Source organism: Ornithorhynchus anatinus, chromosome 2 (assembly GCF_004115215.2).
Source record: "Ornithorhynchus anatinus isolate Pmale09 chromosome 2, mOrnAna1.pri.v4, whole genome shotgun sequence".
Classification (NCBI taxonomy): Eukaryota; Metazoa; Chordata; class Mammalia; order Monotremata; family Ornithorhynchidae; genus Ornithorhynchus; species Ornithorhynchus anatinus.
The window spans coordinates 34636933-34660718 of NC_041729.1; the positions used below are offsets into that span (position 1 = coordinate 34636933).

The 23786-nt window shown below is 49.5% G+C and overlaps 1 protein-coding gene across 1 annotated transcript in view; it reads right to left on the reverse strand.

Annotated features, from left to right (window-relative positions):
* The window catches only part of RAI1 (retinoic acid induced 1), a 185785-nt gene extending 172756 nt beyond the window's left edge, over positions 1-13029 (reverse strand). Inside the window, 1 exon segment of the mRNA XM_029058291.2 lies at positions 12672-13029. The gene's annotated coding sequence lies outside the window, so the exon portion shown is untranslated.
* Positions 13030-23786: the final 10757 nt, after the last annotated feature.

Sequence of the window (23786 nt, forward strand, 5' to 3'; positions counted from 1 at the left end):
CGAGCGTTCCTCGAAACCCGTCTCTTATGTTCCTTTAGGGGCTCGCAGCAGCCTGGCCGTGGCAGGAGACAGCAGGGCTGACAATGACATTTGCTGCTGAGTGCCTGACATTGAACTCAGCCAGTCAGAACGCCGGGTGTCTTGCTGGCAGGAGCAAGTGGCTCCGGCTTCGACACTGTCAGCACGGGGGAGAGAGTTGGGGCGGGGGGTAGGGGGTGGAGGGCGGAGAGAGGGGAGGGAGACTGGGGGGAAGCAGCAGCAGCAGTAGCAGCAGCGGCAGCCAAGCCTGCCAGCCCTCTCCTCCCTCCTTTTGTGCAAAAATGGTTTTTTGTTTGTCAATCAAACAGATTGTTTTTGCCTTCCCTGCAATCCGATTGTTGCTGCCCGTGCAAGATAAGGGATTGAAAGGGATCCATGCAGTATGGGTTCGAATTTGGGACCCTGGAATTAGAGGGCAGGCATCAAAGAGGGCCCAGAAAAGTGTCTGAATCCCCTTCCCCTTGCCTCGTCTGTCTCCCGCCCCCTCACCCCCGCCCCCCCCCCCTTCCTAGGGACTGCCGCCCAGCCCCCTGCCTCCCTTGCTATTTGATCTCCCTGTCTCGGGCCTCGGTGGTTCGGCCGGGTTCCTTCCCCTCTGCAAGCAGGGGCCTGCTTTGGAGCTGAGGGCTCGGCTGTCTCGCCCTTCTGCTGTTGACGCTTCTTTCTTCCCCGCTGGCCCAGTTAGCACACCTTCCCACCCCATGCTGGCCTCCCACCTCCAGTCTACCTTCCAACCGTGAGCCTGGGAGGCAGGCTGGGGCTTGAGGCCTGGGGGCGTCAAATGAGGACCTGGGGAGAAACGAGCAAACCTGTCTGGGGCTTGGCCCTCAAGAGGCTCCTGCAGGGTCCCCTCGGCAGCTCTGAGGGCCCAAGTACACACAAGTTCAACTTGCCAAACGCACAGTTCAACTCGCCAAAGCATGGCATCCAGGGGCCCAATCAGGGTGGCTTGGGGGGCCGGGCTGGGCTGGTGCCAGAGTTTTCCTGGGCAAATTGGATTAAAGGGGGCTGAATTCCATACCTCCCCTCTCCTACCATGTACATAAAGTTCCCTCATCTCCTTCCTTTACACGTACGGAAAGGGTGGAGGTGACCAAAGGATGTCCCCAGATCTAAGATGCTGTGCTCTCACGCCTGATTTCTTCGGTGGTTGTCCCCCAGGAGCAAAGTCCACTTGGTAGGGAGAGCCCTCGAACCCCTTAAATCCCCAACCTCCCTACATATCCGGAGGGGGGAGAGGCAGCCGAGGCATGGTACCTCCCCTCTGAGTATGAGCTTAAGTGCCCCTCTCCGTTGGCTCCTGGGATTAGCCTTCCGAGACCGGTAACTCGATTTGCCAAAGACCCCGGGTCGCAGCCAAGGCTGAAATGACCGCCTTGGGCTTGAGTCCTCCAGAGCCCCGTCATGTCTTGCTTAATTAGCCAGCACTGGGGAGCAGTGGGAGGGTGCTACCCCGGAGGGAGCAGAGCCGGGAAGGGGCCGGCGCAGTTCATATCTAGCTCATAAGCCTCTCGGAGCTCGGGCTTGAGAAGTGAGATTCACTCAATTAATTTTGCTTTGGCAAAAAGTCCATTTTTATTGCTATTTCATGCCTTCGGTATAGATTTTCTCTGGTTGTCTCAAAGGGATAATAAACCTGACTCATTTCTTTCTTTTCCTTTTTTTTATGAAAAGTCGCCTCCCATTCTCTTTTCCCCTATTCTCCCCATCACCTTTGTGAGAGATATAAATTAGAGAGAGGGAAAAATCATTTTCCAGGGTGAGTGGAGTGGCGCTTCACATAGGACAACACAAGACTCAAACCTGCCGTTCCTGTCATTTGTATTTATTGAGAGCTTACTGTGTGCAGAGCACTATACTAAGCACTTGGGAGAGAACAATGCAACAATAAACAGACACACTCCTTCCCCCACAGTGAGTTTACAGTCTAGAGGGTCCTGTGCCCAGGACTGCCTATAATATGCCACCCGTCCTTTTTTCTACATAGGTGCACATAGTGGAGAGTAGATTGTGTGTTTCAGGATGCACTGTGGCCCAACCTCCTTCAATTCAGACTGGGTGGGTCAGTGGTCACTGAAAATTAAAAGCTTCCCGAGGCCAGCCACCGAATGAAAAGTGAGAGTGAACACTGGGTGTGTTTCTAGTTTTCCCTCCCCCAGGAACTGCTAGAGGACTTGTGGTGGATTACCGTTTCCTTGGATTTATCCCTCACAAGCATCGTCTTCCAAGGCATTTCTCGAGTGCTTACTGTGTGCGGAGCACTGTACTAAGTGCTTGGGAGAGTACAATTCAACAGTCGGTAGACACGTTCTTGACCAGAACGAGTTTACAGTCTAAAAGGGGAGACAGGCATTGATATAATTTATAGGTTTTAATTTATAAACATAATATGATACAGAGCATAAGTGGCAACTTAGAAGGCCTGGAGGGGATACGGCTAAAGGGACTGAGCAATGGGTCAGCAAGATGCAAAAGAATAGTAATAATGAATAATCATGGTACTTGTTAAGTGCTTACAAGTGCTGACTATGTGCCAAACATTATATTAAGTGCTGCAGTAGATATGAGATAGTCAGGCTAGACACAGTCCCTATCCCACATAGGGCTCACAGTCTAAATAGGAGGGAGTAGGGTTTTTAATCCCCTTTTACAGATGAGGTAACCAAGGCACAGAGAAGTGAAATGACTTGCCCCAGGTCACACAGCAGACAAGTGGCAGAGTCAGAATTAGAATCCAGGTCCTCTGACTCCCAGGCCTGTGCTCTATCCACTAGGTCATCCTGCTTCACTGGAAGCAGCATGAACCCACCTCTTGATCTTCTAGAGGCATCTTGTTTGCTTGACCTGATGGGCGATCTTGATCCCAATGCTTTACCTTTCTAGGCTTCCCTAGCCCTCATGAAGGACAACAATTCCTATTTTTTTCAAGTACTCCTAAGCTCTTACTGTGTGCCAGACACTCTTGTAATCACTGGGGTAGAACAAATAATAATAATAATGTTGGTATTTGTTAAGTGTTTACTATGTGCAGAGCACTGTTCTAAGCACTGGGGTAGACACAGGGGAATCAGGTTGTCCCACGTGGGCTCACAGTCTTCATCCCCATTTTACAGATGAGGGAACTGAGGCCCAGAGAAGTGAAGGACTTGCCCACAGTCACACAGCTGACAAGTGGCAGAGCCGGGATTCAAACCCATGACCTCTGACTCCAAAGCCTGGGCTCTTTCCACTGAGCCATGCTGCTTCAAGTAATCAGGTTGGACACAGACCCTGTCCCACATGGGCCTCATGCTCTTAATCCCCATTTTACAGATGGGGTAACTGAGGAACAGAGAAGTTAAAGGTGACTTACCCAAGGTCACATGGCAGACAAGTGGAGGAGCCAGGATTAGAACACAGGTCTTTGTGACTCCCAGGCTCGTGCTCTATCCACTGGGCCATGTTGCTTCTCTTAGCAGCTGCCTACAGCTCTGGTGGGGCTTACGGGGTTTAAATCTGTAAAATGCTGTGGGAAACTAAAAAGGAAAGAAGGGCTCTGACGACTAAGGCTCTGACGACTAATATGTTAGCCGTTTCTGTTGGAGGGTGCAGGTGTGGGTTTAATTGCCAAGGAGAGTGTCCCTTGGGTGGCTGTGGCAAAGAAGAAACTGAAGTCGGGACACCAGTGCTTCTCCACTTTCTCTGGTGAGGCAGGACAGCTACTCCACCCTCTCCTGGGAATTGACACATTCCTTTTAACCCATCTGGCAAGAGAAAGGAACAACCGGGAAACACCCAGACGTTTCTCGTTCTGACTGCTGAGAAGATATTAGGGCCAAGTTTAGAGTGGATCTTGGGGAAAGAGTAAAACAGAGCCATGTATCTCTCTTCCCTCAGTGGGATTAATCCCAATCCGAGCAAACAAGTTTACCTGTGAGAACCCCCAAGGGACAGGTAGCATGTCTAATTCCCACCCAATTAGTCTTTCCCATTACTTAGTACAGTGCCATTATTTCCAAGGTGGTGTTTAAGATCTTATTCGCTTTTTTGACTGCTCTAGGCCTTTGCGTTCATCATCCTTGGGCCTTTCTCCTTCATTTCCCTCATCTTGCTACTCCCAGCTTTGTTTGTTTTCTTAAAATGGCATTTGTTTTATGTGCTTACTATGTGCCAGGCACTGTACTAAGCACTGGGGTAGATACGAGGAAAACAGGTTGGCCACAATCTATGTCCCTCATGGGGCTCACAGTCTTAATCCCAAATTTACAGATGAGGTAACTGAGAATCAGAGAAGTTGTGTGACTTGCCCAAGTTCACACAGCAGACAAGAGGCAGAATCGGGATTAGAAACCCAGTCCTTCTGACTCCCAGGCCGGTGCCCTATCCTTTAGGCAACACTGCCTCTCAGTCTTCATTCCAGTCAAATAATTATTTCCCCTCACCACCACCACATCTTTGCTCCTTTCTCTCATTCCAACTATACATTTTATTCCAATCCAAGAGAGAAACCTCAATCACTCTCCTATTCCACAATCACTTGATTCAAAACTCACCTCTTATCCCATAGCCCCTCCTGAAAACGTCTCCCGTGATGGGATAAATCAGACTGAGGAATCCTCCCTTCTCTTGAGTATGATTAGAAAACAACTCACCCCCCAACCCCACATCAAGCCTACAGACAAAACCAATTTTTGAAAGAGAGCTGTGCATTCATTCAACACTCGACACAGAACGGACATTCAATAAATACCAAGAGATAAGCAGTGGAAGAACCAGTTTCTAGTCAGGCCCCAGAGGCGGAGTTCTACCCTGGCGCTCGGTTCCTCCAAATCCCCAGAGTTGGAAAACAGGAGAGGTGGGGGCCTGAAGATCCTAAGTTCCCAACTGTCATATTACAGGGTCCAAATCAAGGGATCCCTAGATCTCTTTTGGAGCTGGGCTGGGCACATTCTTTGAGGCAGGAGGCCCATCTGCGCCTCTCGGAGATGTAAGCCCGCCTGCCTCAGTGGCAGCTCAAACTTGGGGACCAGTAAACCGGGCCAGGTAAAACGGTGGTCTCCTTCGACATCTAGCCCCTTGGCTTTGAGATCCTTTGACTCTCGGCAGCTAACGAGACAAGAGCCCCCCCATTTTAGGATGTCCCCCATGTAGCATTCTGATCTAATGGCCCTGACAGCAGTTTCCTGCCACAGATGTGTCTGTTTCATAGCCTCTGGGGAAACGGGATGAGCAGGTTTCACTGTGGTCGCCAGCCTTTCGGTGGGGTGAGGAGAAAACCAGACAAGTCGGTAAACACTTCCCTCTTTACGTCTCATAGGGCAGAAAGTGCATGCTGGTCCTGACAGCGCGTGTGGAATTCTGAGAAGCAGACGCAAACCCTTCCTCTCCACCCTCCTCTAATACTTTTCTCAGTGCCCACTGGCACAACTGTCAGTCAGTTTCCTTTTATCCTCGCCGCTGCCCAGGCGCCCTTCATTGCTGCTCCTTCGGTGTCAAATTCTCTCCCCTATCTCTCCGGCAAACTCTCTGCTTCTCCTCTTTCAAATCTCTCCCAGAAGCCAACTACCCTCAGGGAAAACCTTTTCTGAACTCTGAGGCCCCGTGGCTCAGGCCAGATGGCGAAGACCTAGGTACCACTAGAACCTGAAAGTCCATGGCACTGATATCACCTTCACTGAGGAGAGATGGTGAGGCTACAGGGGTATGGGGGGTTGGGTTCTGAAATGGAAGTTGGGACACTTGAATTTTATTATTATTATTATTAATTATTGTTATTAGATTTGTTAAGCACTTACTATATGACAAGGACAAGCACTGCTCTATGCGCTGGAGTAGATATGGGTTCATCAGGTCAAACACAGTCCCTGGCCCACACAGGGTTCCAGGTCTCAGTATTCTAGCACTGAATTTGCTACCCACTTACTGTGGAACTTTGGCAAGGCACTTTCCCATTCTGTGCTATCATTTCCTCATCTACCTAATGGGAATATTGGTCCCTGCCCCTGCTTACCTCCCAGGGCTACTGGGCTGGTGGATGCAATGATGAGCGCCTTTCAAGTCCTTTTAAGCTCTTAGGAGAAAGGAGATAGAAAAATGAAATGGTATAATTTCCCCTGGAGGCAAACACCCTTACTCTCCATTTCCCTAACTTCCTGAGTCCTATCTGCCTGTTTAATTGGACCTAAACATCCATCAGGCAAGAAGTCTTTTTCTCTACATTCGATATAGTACCTAGTGAGTCTTACTGTTGGTCCAGTAGAAAAAACATGGTTCTGAGAATCAGGAGACTTGGGTTCGAAACTGGTTCTGCCCATAACTGGCTAACCTGGGGCAAAACTGCACAAGCACACTTCAAAATGCTGCCTCCCTGCCCCTCTATTTGCTTATTGCACACCATGCCCTAGCAGGAACATGGCTGACAGGAATGAGAGAACGCGAGGAGCTCCGCACATGCCATTAGCACTGGAATTGATTCCTCGGCTCAGGTTCCTGGGGCTCATGTGTCGTTCCTGATGGAAGGTTCCATCGTCGTCAGAGTAGCCAGCACATGGCTGGCCTCTGAGAAATGACTTCAAAACCAGAGCGGCTGGTACCAAAAGGTGCAGGAATAGATGGGGTCCGCTCCCTAATCCCATTTTTACCGCCCACGGTTTGGCCCTGGTTCAAGAACATTTAGCCAAACACGGAGCAGAGCTATACCTCAGTGCTCCGGTTGGCCCTGGGTGACACTGCTCAGTCTGTGCTTATTTCATGTTCTATGTTCCTTGCAGGGGAGTAGTAGAAGGAGAAGGTAGGGGTAGGGAACAGATTTGGAATAACTCACTGGGGAGGCGTAAGCATACGCGGATATTCAGGAGGAAAGGGGAGTGTGGGAGGAACACCCTGATTAGCTGGAGGGTCCCAGATGACAGCAGCATCATTTGTTTGCAGAGAAATGTGCTCAGAGTGAAAGCAAAAAAGAAAAAAGGTCACCGATTCTGTCTGTTCTTAACAGGACTAACATAACCTGACTCGCTAGCCAGCTAATGAAAGGGAGTTTGGCAACTCAATTCAATCTGGCAGGGCTGGAAAACACGAGGTTGTGCCAGTGAAGATGAGGCATAATTGCAGTGGGACTGTTTCCTCATGCCTGCCTTAGGGTTGGCCTGTGGCTACTGGCTGGGTGGCACCCCCTTCTTCCCCGTTGATCTGAACCCCCAACAGCAAACTTTTCATTTTGAGTTTGGGGGCTTCCAGGGAGTAGCAACATTTGGAGCACAAAAACTTACAACCCTGGCTAGAAACCAGGCTTGGGAGAGAGTTGTCACCATTCCGGGCCCAGAGTTGCCTGGGACGACAGACCCTGTAGCCCACCCCAAAGCCCACTGGGGACACATATATTCCTGAGTCTCAAATTCCCATCACATCCTCAGAGTCAGCCTAGTCCCACTGCCAGTGGGGTATTCAAAATCTCCTCGTCCTGGGCATGACCAGGGTCCTGCTCATCACACTCTCAGCAGGGCCAGGGACTGTCTCACCCTGGCTAGGAGCCAGGGGTGTTGTATGTCCTTACCCAACACTTGGGCTGGGGTGGGAAAAGCCCCGTGGTAGGAAGAAGCCTAGTTTCCGCCTGCTGTCAGGAGGCAAATAAAAGAATGGAGCCATTACCTTAGCAGTTCCACTTCCTTCCGGCCCCGTCCAACTCCTAAGGGCAGGACCGGCTAGCTGTGGCCAACTGCCTGGCTCCCATGTTGTGGGAGTGAAGCTGCCTTCCCTTGCCCCCCTCCAGAAAGTGCCAATTTTGAGGAGGAATGATACCCTCCTTTTCTTCCCGCTTTGGAGTTGGCATCCTAAAGGCTGGGAGCAAGGTGGGAGGTAGGTTGGTAAAGTGGAAGGCCCTGAATTGTTCCTTGTCAATTAAGCGAAAGCAGAGTGCTATCAAAGTTCATGGGCCAGGCTTTAAGGTGGGATTAGTGGTGAAACCTGGCTCTGTTTGGTTGTTTGTTGTTTTTTTTAATGGTATTTGTTAAGCACTTAGTATAGGCCAGGCACTGCTCTAAGTGCTGGGGTAGACACAAGCTAATCAAGGATGGACACAGTCCATGTCCCACATGGGACTCACAGCCTTGATCCCTATTTTACAGATAAGGGAACTGAGGCACAGAGAAGTTAAATATCTTGCCTAGAGTCATAAAGCAGACAAGTGATGGAGTCGGGATTAGAACACAGGTCCTTTTGACTCCCATGCCCGTGCTCTATCCACTAGGCTACACTGCTTGGTTTGTCTACAGGACCCAAAGACCACGTGTTTAGTAAGCACATAGTAGTAATAGTATTTATTAAGCGCTTTCTGTGTGCAGAGCACTATACTCAGCACTGAGAGAACATATACTTGGCAGCTGACTTATCTTTTTTAGATTTGGGGCAAAATGTAAAGGGAATTTTCTTCTAAAATGTTGTTGGTCCATGCAGACCTGTCCAGTGGTTGGGTAGACAGTTGGCAATTCTCCTGTTAATTTGTTCCATGTAGATATAACCCATCTAGTCATTCAAGCCCAATTTTTAAAAAATAAAATAAAATAAAATAAAAAAATAATTTTATCAACCTAACAATCAATCAGTGGCATTTATTTAGTGCTTACTATGTGCAGAGCACTGTACTAAGAGAAACAGCATGGCCTAGTGGATAGAGCACGGGCCTGGGAGTCAAGAGGTTGTGGGTTCTAATCCTGTCCTGGCTTCGCCACTTCTCTGCTGTGCGACAAGAAGGGCAAGTCACTTCACTTCTCTGTGCCTCAGTTACCTCATCTGTAAAATGGGGATTGAGACTGTGAGTCCCACGTGGAACAAGTACCGTGTCCAAACCCGATTTGCTTCTGTCCACCCCAGCGCTTAATCCAGTGCCTGGCAGAGAGTAAGCACGTAACAGATGCCAGAATTATTATTATTATGTGAATCGAAGTGGTGTCGGATCTCCGCTTTGTGTGAGTGGACCCGTCTGTCTTTTTACGTGGGTGTTCCACGGTTCACAACTGGTCATGTGGGAAGAGGCGCTTCCTCCAGAGACTGGGAAAACCTGCAGCAGTGAGGCGTGTTGGGAGTTCGGGATGGCCCGGGGTTTCGCTCAATCGGTGTTTACTTCACCATAGGTCCCTCGCAGGAATTGGGGGGAAGGGAGGGCGTTGAGTCCAGGCCCACACCCAGGAGGAGGCACAGGGCACGATCGGGGTGCGTGGGAGGGGGAGAAGGGTGACAGGAAAAAGCCTCATTGGCTGCAAGGTCGCAGCTGCCAGGAACACCACTTGTTTGCAGAGAAACGCGCTCTGGGTGAAATAAAAGAACGCACCAACCCCACAAGCCTGCTATCAGCAGGCGCCCTGAGCTTGAGCCCCGGCTTACAGAAAGGAAGAAAGAAAGAAAGGGGGAGAAAGGGGGGGAAAAAAAGCAATTCCCCTCCTCTGACGTCAATGAAAGGTCCTAATAGCTCAGCAGTGGCAATGAAAATGTATTGCAAACAGATGTAATGCCCTTGAAATTTCTACACGCAGCTCCGGAGAGGAAAAACAACACCGAGGAGCCTCTGGGGTCCTCTGGGGTCTTAGAGCCAGGTGCAGCTGAGTGGAGGCAGGGCCTTCTCATGGCCTGGGCTTGTGGGGGGCTACTGCCTTCAAAGGAAGGGCAATTATTAGAGTCTTAAATAGGGGAAAGAGTGGCTTTGCGAGGGCATGACAATAGAGGCCGTGTCACCGGGTACGTCCGTGTCCCCCCCCCCCCCCGTGTCTCTCGTCTTAATAATGTTGGTATTTAAGTGCTTACTATGTGCAGAGCACTGTTCTAAGCGCTGGGGTAGATACAGGGTAATCAGGTTGTCCCAGTGAGGCTCACAATCTTCATCCCCCTTTTACAGATGAGGGAACAGAGGCCCAGAGAAGTGAAGTGACTTGCCCACAGTCACACAGCTAACAAGTGGCAGACCCAGGATTGGAACTCATGACCTCTGACTCTCAAGCCCGGGCTCTTTCCACTGAGCCCCAATGCTTCTCTTGTTACATATAATAATAATGTTGGTATTTGTTAAGCGCTTACTATGTGCAGAGCACTGTTCTAAGCGCTGGGGTGAATACAGGGTAATCAGGTTGTCCCACGTGAGGCTCACAATCTTCATCCCCATTTTACAGATGAGGGAACTGAGGCCCAGAGAAGTGAAGTGACTTGCCCCCAGTCACACAGCTGACAAGTGGCCGGGATTCAAACTCATGACCTCTGACTCTCAAGCCCGGGCTCTTTCCACCGAGCCACGCTGCTTCTCTCGTTCCATATTCAATAGTATTTATTGAGTGCTTACTATGTGCAGAGCACTGTACTAAGCGCTTGGAATGAACAAGTCGGCAACAGATAGAGACAGTCCCTGCCGGTTGACGGGCTTACAGTCTAATCGATGGCGTTTGCCCTCGTCGAAAACGGGGCAAAGGGAGACCACGGTGGCCTCGAGGGCCTGCCATCCTCTCCCCCGTGTCCCTTGAGGAGTTTCCACCGTGACTTTCAAAGTAAAAGGCCAGCTTCATTCCATGGCCCTCGCCCCTTCACCCTGGTTGGAAATCTGGCCTCGACTGGGCCTGACTAGAGGCGTCCTCGCACCGAAAAAAAGCCCCCCCCCCCCCAACAAAACAAAAAAAACCACAACACGAAGGGGCTGCGCCCCGACTTCCGAAGCGCCGAGCGGTTTGCCTCGGGAGGCCATGAGGAGGAGGCCATGAGGGGAAGGCCATGAGGGGAAGGCCATGAGGGGAAGGCCGTGAGGAGGCCGTGAGGAGGCCATGAGGAGGCGGCGCGGCCCGCCCCTCCCCTCCCCTCCCCTCCCCCTCCCTCCCCCCCGCGCCCCCCCCCCACCCGCGCGCCAAGCGCCCGCGAGCCGAGGTCCTCGCGCCCCCGTGACGTCAGCGGGCCCGAGGCCGGGGCGGTTGGAGGGCGCGCGCCCCCTCCCCCGCGCCTGCGCGCGCGCCCGCTCGGAGCCGAGGCCCGAGCCGAGGCGGCCCCGGGGGGCCTCTTCCTGAAAGTGGGGCCGGGGCCTGCGCACAACGGTCGGGCGGCCGCTCGGGCTTCCTCCTCGGTCTGGGCCCCGGCGCTCGCCACCCCGAGGAGGGGAAGCCCGGCCTTCCCCTCAACGTTCCCCCTTCGCGGGGGGATCTCGGGGTCTCGGTTACGCCCCCCATCACCACCCACAAGCTCCGCTGCACTCCCTCTGCCCCATCCCGCCCACCGATACGCGTACCACACACAAAACAACCCCCTCCCTCCAAGTACACCCCGCCTCGCCCCGCCTCACGCACTCCCACCCACACCCCCCTCCCCCATATACAAACTGGTGACCTCCTAATGTACCCCTACACACATAACCCCCAGTCACCCCGCACACCCTCACGTACTCACACCCACCTACTCGTACCCACACTCTACCTACACACACACACACGCACGCACATACAAATACCCCAAGCACAAACAAGTTACTTCCTACCGTACCCCCTACACACAACCCCCTCGTCACCCCAAAACCCTCACACCCACATCCCCTACACATAAAATGCTCCCATATAAAGACAAGTAACTCCTAACGAACCCCTTACACACACCCCCGTCACCCCAAAACCCTCACCCACTCCCTACACACAAAAATACTCCCAAATACAGACAAGTTACCTCCTACCGTACCCCTTTCACACAACCCCCCCGTCACCCCCAAACCCTCACTCACACCCACTCCCTACACACAAAAATACTCCCAAATACAGACAAGTTGCCTCCTAACGTATCCCTTTCACACAACCCCCCCCGTCACCCCCAAACCCTTACCCATTCTCCCTAGACACAAAAAATACTCCCCTATCCAGACAAGTTACCTCCCAACTCACCCCCTTTGACACAACCCCCTGTCACCCCCAAACCCTTACCATACTCCCTACACACAAAAAATATTTCCATATACAAAGAAGTTACCTCCTAACGAACCCCTTTCACACCACCCCCCATCACCCCCCAAGCCTCACCCATGCTCCCTACACACAAAAAAATACGTCCATATACAGACAAGTTGCCTCCTAACGCACCCCTTACACACAACGCCCCCGTCACCCCAAAACGCTCACCCATGCTTCCTACACACAAAAAAATACTCCCATATAGAGACAAGTTGCTTCCTAACGCACCCCTTTCACATAACCCCCCCTTCACCCTCCAACCCTCACCCATTCTCCCTACGCACAGAAAATGCTCCCAAACACAGACAAGTTGCCTCCTAACGCACCCCTACACACAACCCCCCTTCACCCCCAAACCCTCACTCACACCTACCTTCCCTCCCCACCCAAAATACTCCCCTATTCAGACAAGTTACCTCCTACACATATAACCCTCCCATCACCCCGCACACCCTCACGTACTCACACCCAAACTCCCCCCCAAAACCTCAAATGCAAACAAGTTCCCCCCCACTGCACCCCCTCCACAAAGCCCCCCACCATTCACCCCGCACACTCTCACGTACGTGGACCTACACTCCCTTCCAACACACAATAGACGGACACACACACACAAAACCCTCTCCCACCCATTCAGGAGTCCCCCGATCGGGCTTGCACCCGAAGTGTTTTGTTGGTTTTGCTTTTTGTCCTTACCTCTCTGTGTTCCTCCGTCACTTCGGGGCCTCGCTACAGCGTGGAGACACAAAGCCCGGCCGGGGCGTCATGGGTTTTCGGGGGGAAGAGGCCCGTTTCTCCTCCATCCATTTAAACGTCAACAGTTTTCGGCAGGATTTCCTCCTCTCCCAAACTGTGCCTGCACGGCAACTGTTCAATCAACTCCCACCGTGTCACTAAGGAACTGAACTGGCAGAGGAGCGAGGAGGGGGCGGGGGCGAGGAGCGGGGGCGGGCGCCCAGTCAAAGTGACAGGTTAAGGACTGTGCCTGGGGGCACTGCCCCGATCACCCGCCGCTCCTGCCTTCGGAGGACGTCTTTCTTTCGGCGGTGTCAATGGAAATGAAATCCCTCTTTACACAGGAAGGGAGGGAGGGAGGGAGGGAGGGGGAGAGGCGAGGGAGGGTGGAGAGAGGGAGGCCGAGAGAAAAGTTAGAAGCATGACTGATGCCCTCGAAAAGGCACGCTCCTCTTTCCCTCGGGGAGGGGGGAAAAAGGCCAGGTGGTCTGCCCATGCCAACAGCACCATCTGGCGGTCTGCCTTCCCCACCGCACTCCAGGGGGCTGGCACCCCTCGGGCTCTTTGGGGGGAGGGGGTCCTTGCCCCACTCCCACCCCTTGCTGTCATCCCTGGAACGCCAGACCCAGGAATAGCCTCCCAAACTCCAACCCATCCATGGGTTGATCGGGAGATTCGTCCTCCCTCTTCCCCCCCCAACACGATCCTCTCCCACAGAGGTCTCACGCCGTCCGGTGGTCTCCCACCCATAGAGACGCCGTGGACACATCTCTCCCAGAACGACCCATCTCCAACTGCGGTCGTCCCGGTTGTGTATCCACGAGTTTTCCCGGTAAAAATACCCACAGTGGTACCACCTGGCGTATCGTCTTCCGTAGGCTCCCGGGGGGCTCTGGAGATGGCAAACGTTACGTGCCGGTAGCCCCAATCAACACTGTCCTTATCGAGCAGTGATGGAGTGCTTGTGGAAAACAAGGCATTATCCTAGCAGTTATGGAGCGGAGAGTTAAGGAAAGACATGGACCCTGCCTTTGGGATCGTTCGGTATTGGGGCACCGAGATGGTAAAGCCCGGTTAAAAAGCTTTAGTACGTGGATATCGTAAGCAGATGAATGGTGACACACACTGTACGGGGAACATAGATAACATGAGTAGAATACTGGCCGTAGGGAGCAGTGTCCAGTTACCGTCTAAAGCAGATCCAGGGAAGGAGCTGAGGTCATGGACCCTGAACAAGGGGAACCAGTATTCCACAAAGAAGCCCCTTGTTTCCGAGAGCCAGGAATGGAACAGGTGGTGGCCTCCACGTTGGCTCCCCGAGACGCACGGCCCGGTCTCCATGGCTTTGACCTTCTAAACCAGGGATCTCCCCAGAGGCCAACTCTCTCTCAGCTGAATGCTCACCAGAGCAATGGTGCTTTGACTTCCAGGAGGGGTGTTCTGCAGAAATTGGGGTTCATTATTAGGTATACCAGCAGATTGCTGCTCTTTATAGCTCCTGCCACCCACACTCTGCGTGGCCTAAAGGATAGAGCACGGGCCTGGGAGTCAGTCAGCCTTCTCATCCAAGATCTGACACTTGTCTGCTCTGAGATCTTGGGCAAGTCACTTAACTGCCCTGTGCCTCAGGGCAGGGAATGTGTCTGCTAATTCTGTTGTACCGTACTCTCATTCATACATTCAATCGTATTTATTGAGCACTTACTATGTGCAGAGCACTGTACTAAGCGCTTGGAATGTACAATTAGGCAACAGAGACAATCCCTGCCCAACAAAGGGCTCACACTTAGTACAGTGCTCTGCAAGTAGGAAGTACTCAATAAATACGACTGATTGATTACCTGTAAAATGGGAATTGACTCTAAGCCCATGTGGGACATGGGTTGTGTCCAACCTGATTAGCTTGAATCTACCCCAGCGCTTACTACAGTGCCTGGTACATAGTAAGCACTTAAAAGATCCCATTAAAAAAAAGGGATTGCGGTTGAGGTAGAATAATGAGTTTTAAGGCCTTTATTTGAACGTCTGTGTCCTTTTATAGACTGTAAGCTCCTCTTGGTCTGGGATCTGATCTACCAAGTCTACTGTATTGTTTTCTCCTACCCCTTAATAGAGTGCTCTGCACATAGTAAGAACTCAGTAAATACCACTGATTATTGATTGATTATGGCAGATACTAAGAAAACATCTTCAGGATTCATGCATTCCTGGTCCAGTTGCAGGAAAAGACTGGGGCATTTGGAGAAGGAAGGAATCGCTGCACTCCTAAAATGCTGGGAGGCCTCTGATCCTTCATTCAGACCTACATCTCACACATCCTGTAATTCTCTGCTAAATCCTCTGAAGAATCAGTGAGCAGGAGAATGTAGAATCTTTCATCCACTAATTGAGAATAAGTAGACCTTCCAAATGTTGCTAGTGAAAAAAATGGGCAGGTAGGTGGTCAACCACCCCGACAATGGTGTGTTAAATTGAGTCTCTGCAGATGTGTCTAAAAGAATAAATGGCTCCCTCAGCTCTGCTAGAACCAGAGTCCTGAGCCTGTGTTCCCTGTCCTCGGCAGTGGGCCCCGGAAAGTGATAGTGCTGCGACTGACAAGCAGTTTGGCCTAGTGGAAAGACCATGGGCCTGGGAGTCAGAAGACCTGGGTTCTAATCCCAGCTCTGCCCTTGTCAGCTGTGTGACCCTGGGCAAGTTCATTCATTCATTCATTCATTCATTCAATTCAGTCATATTTATTGAGCGCTTATGATGTGCAGAGCACTATACTAAGCACTTGAGAGAATATAAGAATAAACAGACACATTCCCTGCCCACAATGAGCTTACAGTCTAGAGGAGACAGACATTAATATAAATAAATTCCAGATATAATATATATTATATATTAATGACATGTAATATATATGTATATATGTCATTTCCCTTCTCTATGCCTCAGTTTCCTCATCTGTAAAATGGATTAAGATTGTGAGCCCCATGTGGGACATATCCAACAGTTACTCTCCCCACTTTCAAAGCAGTATTGAAGGCACATCTCCAAGAGGTCTTTCCTGACTAAGTTCTTATTCCCTCTTCTCCCATTCCCTTTTGCGTCACCCTGATTTGCTCTCTTTATTCATCCCCTCCTCAGTTCCACAGCACTTATGTATCTGTAATGTATTTATATAAATGTATGTCTCCCCTCTAGCCTGTAAGCTCATTGTGGGCAGGGAATGTGTCCTCGAATTTTGTTATATTGTGCTCTCTCAAGTACTTTGCTCAGTGTTTTACATACAGTAAGAGCACGATACCTATGATTGATTGATTGCTTGATTGTCAGGGGTTGTGTCCAATCCAAAAATGCTTAATAAATACAATTACTATTATTACCGCTTGGGATGAGTAGTAGAGGAATAGAGTATTATAGGAGCAATGGAGGGTGAGTCTGGAGAGCCTATCACGTATTTTCTTTTTCTTGTAGTAATTATGGTAGGAATGATAATTAATGGGTGCCTACAGAGGCCTTCCCTAAATAAGACTTCATTTCCCCCACTCCTTCTCCCTTCTTCATTAACCTGGCACTTGGATTTATACCCTTTTTTCACCTCACCCTCAGTCCTGTTCATGTACATATCTGTAATTTATTCTTAGGTCTGTCTCCTACCTCTAGGCCATAAGCTCCTTGTGGGCAAGGAATGTGTCTGCCCAACTTTGTTTTAGTATACTCTCCCAAGCGCCTAGTACAGTCCTCTCCACAGAGTAAATACTCAATAAATATGACTGATCGACAGAGTTCATTGCATTATAAGTACTTGGGAAAAAGCAGAAGCATGAGACACATTCCCCGCCCACAGATACTTTAATAATCATAATATTGGTATTTGTTAAGCACTTACTATGCGCCAAGCACTGTTCTGATTGCTGGGGTAAATACGAGGTAATCAGGTTGTCCCACTTGGGGCTCACAATCTTCATCCCCATTTTACAGATGAGATAGCTGAGGCACAGAGAAGTTAAGTGACTTGACCAGAGTTACACAGCTGCCAAGTAGTGGAGCCGGGATTAGAACCCATGACCACTGACTCCCATGCCCAGGCTCCTTTCATTGAGCCACGCTGCTTCTCAACACTCGTTAATAGTTTAGTCTATCTCCCCCTTAGAGCAGCGGGATCAGAATAAATACAATGAATGCTCAATCAAATGTACCTTATATATAGAAGTACAAAAGATGGGTAAGGATCAGTAAATATGGAATATTAATGCTAGAGGTGGCTGATAGGTTGTGTCATTTGGAATGCTGATAATTATTCAGGAAAGGATTATTGGAGGAGGTAGGATTTTAAGATGACTTTGAAGGTAGGGAGGACTGAGTTCTGACACATTTAAGTGGAGAAGGGACTTCCGGTCTAGGGGTGACGGCATGAGGCAGATAAGGTGAGTCCTCTTTCTCTCTCTCCCTCTCTCTCCTTTCTCTCTCTGTTTCTCTCTTCCCCTTTCTGCCCTCTCCTCTTTCTCTCTCCCTTTCTCTCTCTCTCTTTCTGTCCCCTCTTGTCCTGGGGAACACGGTAACTGTTCTATCAGCTTCTTTTGCTAAAGAACTGAACCCCCTGGGGAGAGGTGGAAGCAGGAAAGAGGATGAAGAAAGAGGTCACTTCTATGGAGCTGCTACCAAGGCTCAGTACCAGCCTCCATCCAGCGAGTATCACATTCTCTGGGGAGGAAGGACAATAGGCTAGCGGCAACGGCCCAGCACTGACCCAACTGGTGAGCGGGTCAAGTCCTGCAATTCCAACTTGACTTTGTCTAGTTCTCCTGGGAACTAACTCTAGTAGAGCTAGTTAGAAAACTGGATGTTTGGTAATGTAGCGTTTGAGAATTGTAGTCTCATTCATCTATTATTTTCAGAATGTTGTAAGGAAAGTACTTAGAAGGTATTGTTGACACCATAATTTAAACACAAATATGGTACAGCTGTGTAGACAGAAGAAGCTTCGGAGTTGGAGTCACCGCACTGACATTAGCCCTTCCTTCTCTGGAAGCTTTCCCCTCCCCATTTACTCCAAACCACCTCCCTCCTCTCCCTCAAAACCCTTCTGAAATCCACTTCTTCCAGAAAGCATTCCTCAATTAATCTCCCCACCTTCCCAGTCATGTCAACTCCCTAAAGCACTCTTGGGTATCAATTATTTCTTTATGTGTTATTGATTTATTGACGTGTTTGTGTTCATCACCCATATCTGGTCTCTCGTGTTGGACTTTTTCAATTCTTTAGTTTATGTCTACCTGCCTTCCCCATTAAATCGGAAGCTCCTTGAAGCCAGTTGTAATCTTCACTTCTTATGTCCCCCCAGTGACTAAGAAAATATTTGCACCCATGATGGTAATCAATCAACCAACCAGTGGTGTTTATTGAGCACTTACTATGTGCAGAGCACTGTGTTAAATACTTGGGAGAGCAGAATATAACAGAATTGGTAAGCATGTTCCCTGCCAACAGAGAGCTTACAGTCTAGAGGGGGAGCTCAGTAAATGATGGCCGATAAAGACAATGATAGTCTTGAGACCTCATACTATCGGAAACCACCAAAAGCCCCTCGTTTCAGTTTTAGCCATTCAGGACTATCTTCCACAGCTTGACCAGCCTGTTGCTGATAAATTGAGGACTGACAGCCTAAGTGGAGGTTGAGTTTCTCATAGACCATAAGCTCGCTGTGGTAAGGGAACATGTCTACCAACTCTACTACATTGTAATAATAATGATAATAATAGTATTTGTTAAGCACTTACTATGTGTCAAGCACTGTTCTAAGCACTGGGGTAGATACAAGGTAATCAAGTTGGACACAGTCCCTGTCCCACATGGGGCTCAGTCTAAATCTCCATTTTACAGATGAGGGAACTGAGACACTGAGAAGTTAAGTGACTTGCCCAAGGTCACACAGCAGACATGTGGTAGAGCCGGGATTAGAACCCACATCCTTTGGCTCCCAGGCCCGTGCTCTTTCCACTATGCCATGCTGCTTCCTGAGCGCTCAGTGACAACGCTCTGCACACAGTTAGCACTAAAGAAATATAACTGTTGATAATGATAGAGGAGGAAGAGGTATAGGTGATTCTGGCTGTTCTCACTTAATACCAGAATAGGCATCCCCCCGTCCCCGAGGCTCGCCAAACTGATTGACTGAGGCAGAAAACAGAAGTCTGACAGTCCTCCTGTTCTCATGGAAGGAGAAGCAGAGCTCAGGGCCAAGCCACCACCAGGAAACTCGGCAATCTCCTTTAAATCCTGCCCTCACCATGATTCCTCCTGGTGGATGATCTAAGACAAGTCACCTTCCCTGCTGAGCAGAGGAAGAAAGCAGTGGCATAGGGAGCCCCGCAGAAGTACTGGACTAAGGGCTAAGACTCATGGGATTTTCCCTTCTCCCCCTCCTTCTTCTTAAATAGAAAAGCTTTCTTATCTACTTTCTCTTCGGTCCCTCTCCATCTCTCCTTTATACTTACAGGTCAGAGCTTTAGAAATGAAATGAAAACCTCTAAAGCTCTTTCTCTTCCCATCCGGCCTAGGCTAGATTTCCCAGCCCCTTCCTATGCTCATTTAAACGGGTATCGGCATCTGTGAGATCTGGCTTGAAGTAAGCCCTGCAAGAGGGGATAAGGGGCAGTTAAAGGCTGGGCTGCATGGAGCAGAAATCCCCTTAGATGATTGCCTGTGTGTGTGCCAGTTTGCTGTCCCCGATCTGGGAAACTGAGGTTCTGGTCTAACACTGGGGGTGGGGAGGGAGGCCTAGGGGGCTCAGCTTCAGGCCTTCCGCCATCTGGGGGACATCTAAGACTCCAGCTGGGATGCAGAGTAGAAGAGTTTGGCTCTGCTAAGGGAAGAGGCCGGGGCCTCCAATCAAGAACAGATTCCTGGACCCACCCTAGAATGGCCTCAAATATCTGATTCCTACTGGAACTGAACAGGGGTCTCTCTGGGCCAGAATAGATTTGCCTACGTCCACCCAGGCTGGGCCTGGAACCTGGAGGTTGGGTTGGGTAATAATAATAATACTAGTGATAATAATTATGGTATTTGTAAAGCACTTACTATGTTCCAGACACTTTACTAAGTGCTGGGGTGGGTACAAGCAAATCGAGTTGGACACAGTCCCTGTCCCATGTGGGCCTCACATTCTCAATACCCATTTTACAAATATGATAACTGAGGCACAGAGAAGTTATGTGACTTGCCCAAGCCCAAACAACAGACAAGTGGCTGAGATAGGATTAAAACCCAGGATCTTCTGACTCCCAGGCCTGTGCACTATCCACTGTGTTGGACAGTCCTCTGGTCCTGGGAACAGGTTGGGAGGAGCATGAGGTGGTGGTGATGGTGGTGGTGGGCATCCCTGACCATGGTGCATTCTCTTCCTTGTTGGACTTCAGGGTCAGGGCATAAAGAGATGGTGGAGGAAGATTCTGCCTTCTTCTGCTGTCTTGTCTTATGCTGTCGAGTTGATTCTGACCCAGAACTACTCCACGGGAACATCTCTCCATCTCTCCCAGAACGCCCCACCTCCTTCTGCAATCATTTTAGTAGTGTATCCGTAGAGTTCTCTTTGTAAAAATATGGAAGTGGTTGACCACTGCCTTCTTCTGCACGGTCAATTTGGGTCTCCGCCCTCGACTCTCTCCCATGCCGCTGCTGCCCAGCACAGGGGAGTTTTGGCTGGTAGCAGATTGCCTTCCACTGCTAGCCACCGCCCAAGCTAGGAATGGAATGGATATGCTTCTGCTCGACTCTCCCTCCCATAGTCGAGACTGGTAGAGTACTGGAAATTCTCCAGGTGTGACCCTGAGAGAGTTCTGCTATCTTCTCCATCTTTGATCTCTACCTTTTTCCCGCCAAGTAATATGATGGGTTTGATTTAGTGAAACGCTTGGGACAGCCTTCTAAATAGCAATAATGGTAACGATGGTAATAGAAAAAGTAGAAATAGGAATTCTCTAGGTGCAATTCACTGTCCTAAGTGCTTGGGAAGTACAAAAGAGAGGTGATACATTCCCTGCCCCTAAGATGCTGGCTCTCAAACAGGGGAGACAGACAAGAAAATATTTTCAAAATAGAGTCATTTAAAGTAAGTGATTGAGTGTACAACTGAACAACTCATGTACAAAAGTGCTAGTTCACTTCCCCAGGGGAAGTAACCATTTCTGTCCTGTGAGTAGAATGGAATGCTATTTTCAGTTGTTTCACTAAGTTGAGAGAAGGAAGGACTGGTTGAAAAACCAACTCAATAGCTGGTGAAGGTCCGGCATTTTAGTACCTGTCTGCCTTGGCAAGCAGGCCATCAATCAATAAATGACATTTATTGGGTGCTTACTGGATGCTGAGAGCTGTACTTATCTCTTGGGAGAGTGCACTAAAGTAGAGTTGGTAGACACATTCCCTGCCCACGAGGAGCTTATAGTCTAGGGGATAACTGATGGAATAAAACAAATTCTCAATCTCAATCTCCTTCTCTCTCAAATGGGTGCAGTAATAATATTATTATAAATAATAGTAACAATAACTTTTATGGTATGTACTAAGGGATTGCTATGTGTCAAGCGCTGGGGTACATATGAGTTAAGCAAGTCCCACATGGGACTCACACTCTAGATAGGAAGGAGAACAGGTGTTGAATCCCCATTTTGCAGATGAAGGAACTGAGGCACAGAGAAGTGAAGTGACTTGCTCAAGGTCACACAGCAGGCAGATGGTGAAGCCAGGATTGGAATCGAGGTCTTCTGACTCCCATGCCTGTGCTAGGCCATGCTGCTTCCCTCAGCGTTGATTGGGATATACAGTTACCTGAATATGCCAATCATGTTTCTGTTATACCGTCTCCCAAGCACTTAGTAAATGTTCTGAGCACGATAAACGCTCAATGAATGCGATTGACTGATTAACTTATCCCTTCCTTTCTCCACCTCCTGAAAAATATCAGCTATGAAAACAGGAAAAAATCAGGTCTACTGAAGTAGCCCCTTGGAGAAAACACTTAGCCAAGAGAGAAGGAAGCTCAGGAGAGAGGCAGGAATCAGAATGCAGCAACTGGTCCTGGCAGAAGCCCCAGGCTGCTAGCATCCAAATCCTTCTACTCCTCCAGCTGTCTTCCCCAGGAGTGCTCTCTAACCTAGCTGGAGGTCTGCCCCTGGCCTCACTCAAGTCTGCTGGTTCCCTGCTGTCTGTAATATTTTTGTGTTGCATGCTGTACTCTCCCAAGTGCTTAGTACAGTGCACGGCAAACAGAAAGCGCTCAATAAATAGGATTGATTGATTGATCAATGGATTGATTGCACCCCTAGCAGAGTAGCTAGGAGGTCAAATGCATCCTCATCTCTGTGCAGGCGGTACCCAAATCTGCATCTTCTGCCCTGATCTCTCTCCTCTGCAGCCTTGTGTATTTTCTCTTACTTTCAGGACTTTTCTACTTGGGGGATGTCCCACCAACACCTCAAACTTAATATGTCCAAAACAGAACTCCTTATCTTCCCACCCAAACTCTGTCTTCCCCGTGACTTTCTCATCACTGTAGACAGCACCACCATCCTCCCTGTCTCACAAGCCTATAACCTTGGCATACTCCCCGATTCATCTCTCTCATTCAGCCCTCATATTCAACCTATCACCAGATTCTGTTGGTTCAACCTTTACAACATTGCTAGAATCTGCCTTTTCCTCCAACCAAATTGCTATCATGTCAATCCAAGCACTTAACCTATCCTGCTTTGATTACTGTTTGAGCCTCCTTCGTTGACCTCCTTGCCTCCTGCCTCTCCCCACTTCAGTCCACACTTCACTCTGTGGCCCAGATCACTTCAAAATGATTCAGTCATGCTTCCCCATTCCTCAAGAACCTCCAGTTGTTGCCATCCACCTCCTCATTAAGCAGACACTCCTCACCATTGGCTTTAAAGTGCTCAATTACCTTGTCCTCTCCTACCTTACGTCAGTGATTTCCTACTACAACCCACCTCTAATACCAACCTACTCACTGTACCCTGATCTCACCTATCTCGCTGCTGACCTCTCGCTCACATTCTGCCTCTGTTCTGGAACTCCCTCCCACTTCATATCTGACAGATGATCACTCTCCCCGCCTTCAAAGCCTTATTAAAATCACATCTTCTCCAAGATGTCTTCCCCCACTATGTCCTTGTTTCCTCTTCTCCCACTCTATTCTGCATATCCCTTGCACTAATACTTACATCCTTCATTCACCCCACCCCCCACAGCACTTTTGTACGTATCTGTAATTTACTCGTTCTTTGGTTTGTAAGCTCGTGGAGGGCAGGGAATGTGTCTGTTTATTGTTATACTGGACTCTTCCAAGTGCTCAGTATAGTGCTCTGCGGACAGTAAACTCTCCGCAAACAGTAAACGCTCAGTAAATACAATTGAATGAATAATGTATTTATACTCATCTCTGTCTCCCCCTCTAGACTGTAAGCTTGTTGTGGGTCTACCAATTCTGCTATATTATATTCTCCCAAGCTTTTAGTACAGTGCCCTCCACACTGTAATCACTCAATAAATATGATTGGTCGATTGATTGATTGATTGATTGAAGAAAGATGTCTGTTCCCCTTCACACAGAAAACTACAGGCTGGTTAGGCCGGCCAGGAGGAAGGAGGGCAGAATGCCAGAGGATGCATATAATCCCTTCTGCCCTGGGTTATTCTTTGCTGCAGTGCCCAGCTGCAGGCTCTGGGAGAGGAGAGCGGAATCTGGAAGGGAGATGGGAATCAGTTGGGATTACAGAGACGGACAGGTTCTTAAACCAGCTCCGTCTTCCTCCCAGGCCCATCCGGGGAGATTGAATTTGCATCAGACTTTGGGGGAGATTTCTGATAATTCTGTCAATTTGGGTTTTAACCAAGTGGCCAAGGCTGCTGGGGAGAAAGGCTCTGATCCAGACCCAGCAGGACAGATGGGAGAGAGGGAACATTTGGGTTGGTTGATTTGTTGTTTTCCTTTAAATTTGAATGGGGTGGGGGTGGGAGAAAGAGAGAGAGAGAGTGCAGAGAAAGGACAGCAAAACACGGAAAGAGGGACAAGATACTTGA